This window comes from Cucurbita moschata, unplaced genomic scaffold, assembly GCF_002738365.1.
Source record: "Cucurbita moschata cultivar Rifu unplaced genomic scaffold, Cmos_1.0 Cmo_Scf00006, whole genome shotgun sequence".
NCBI classification, from domain to species: domain Eukaryota; kingdom Viridiplantae; phylum Streptophyta; class Magnoliopsida; order Cucurbitales; family Cucurbitaceae; genus Cucurbita; species Cucurbita moschata.
In genome coordinates this window covers 4,088,970-4,090,610 of record NW_019268522.1, presented here as the reverse complement: position 1 = coordinate 4,090,610, position 1,641 = coordinate 4,088,970, and the positions used below count along the sequence as shown (strand labels likewise).

The window sequence follows — 1,641 nt, the reverse complement described above, 5'->3', positions numbered from 1 at the left end:
TTTTTTTTTTTTTTTTTTTTTTTGTAATTTTATTTCTTTTTGTGTAAAGGAAAAGAAAGCTGGTCAAAATTTGATAATAGTAACTTTTTTTTTTAATTTTAATTTTGGAGCGTGGAGTGTACGCGCGGCGAGTGAGCGTGGGAGCTAAATTGGACCGGACAGTATTTTGTTGTTTTTTTTTTTTGGTGAAAGGACGGAGAACCGTAAGATACGGTGGAGAGTGGGACCCACTTTTTTGTTTTCGTTAAAGCAAAGTCGTACGGTAGCCATTGGATTCGGATGGGGAAAGAAATTTTAACCAGTCACATCCGGTGTTCTTTCTCCAGCTGGCTCAGTGGTCCCCACACGCTCCGACATTTTTGTTTCCTTTGCCGACACCCTGGTAATTTGTTGTTGTTGTTTTTTTTTTTTTTTTAAATATAATTTTTCTCCCAACTCTTAATTTTAACATTGAAATTAAATTAATCATAATCTCAATTAATAATATTTATTTACTATTCTCGAGTTAAAGTTGGGTTGGATTAAAAAAATTTTTATATTCAATTTAATTGTTCGTTAGTCAATTTTTTTAACAAAAAAAATTTTTACATAAAACTCAATCCAATTCGAAATAATTTTTTTGAGTTAGGTTGATTTCAAATTTTAAAATTTTTGTTTTTAATAAAGGTAAAAATTAACGCTAAAAACATTTATTTAGTTTATTCCAATATTTAATTGAAATTTTTAACTTAATTTTAATATATATTTTTAAAAATAGAAATAAATAGTAAAAAATAATTATAAAATTTAATAGAAATGCATCGATGTCTCAAATTAAAAGACTTTGGTCATTTGGATTAACTCGAGCATTTGACATTTTAGTCAATAGTATAATGTCTTAGCGATAGCATCTAAGTTGACAATGATTCTTACTATATAGATAAATCTTTATCATTATATGATACGTAATATTCACGATTATTGAATATTTTAATCTTTTTTTTCAATAAACTACTCGTCATCTTAATTACGGGAGTATTTTTTTTTCATAATACTATAGTATATACTCTCTTATTAACACTCGAGTATGTGATTATAGACAAAAAATTTATTGCCTCGAGTCTTAGACGTTCTTTTAAACAAATATCTTTGTTCATTTTTAATAATTATATTAAAAATACTTATAAATTTGGTATTTTGTCTCAACAATAACCATAAACTTTTAAAATTTTCATTAATACCCTTCAATTAAAAAAAAAACGTTTTCAGTTAGTTACCCTTTTTAAAACTTTAAAAAATACCATACCGTAACAGTAACATACAAATTTTAAATTTTTTTTTAAAATTTATGAGATATTAACGATTACTTTTGAAAGTTCATAAATAAAAAAATTTTAAATGGTAAAAATATTTTTTTTAAATTAAAAAAATTGTTTAAAGATATTTTTAAAACTTTTAAAAATATTAGAATATTTTTATTAATTTAACCACATTTCCCTTTTAAAGTAGTAACTATCAAGATTGCTTTGTCATAAAAGGGTTTCAATATTCTCATAATTATCCTTTTATTTAATTTGAAATTATTCAATTTTCTTTTTCTTTAAAAAAGCAAAACTTAATAAATAATCATTTTGATTATAAAAAAAAAAAAAAAAAAAAAAA

General features: G+C 23.3%; 1 protein-coding gene across 1 annotated transcript in view; it reads right to left on the bottom strand.

Annotated features, from left to right (window-relative positions):
* Positions 1 to 1,641, bottom strand: part of LOC111443962 (cytochrome c oxidase subunit 6b-2-like) — a 34,343-nt gene that overhangs the window by 22,452 nt on the left and 10,250 nt on the right. The gene's annotated exons all lie outside the window — the stretch shown is intronic.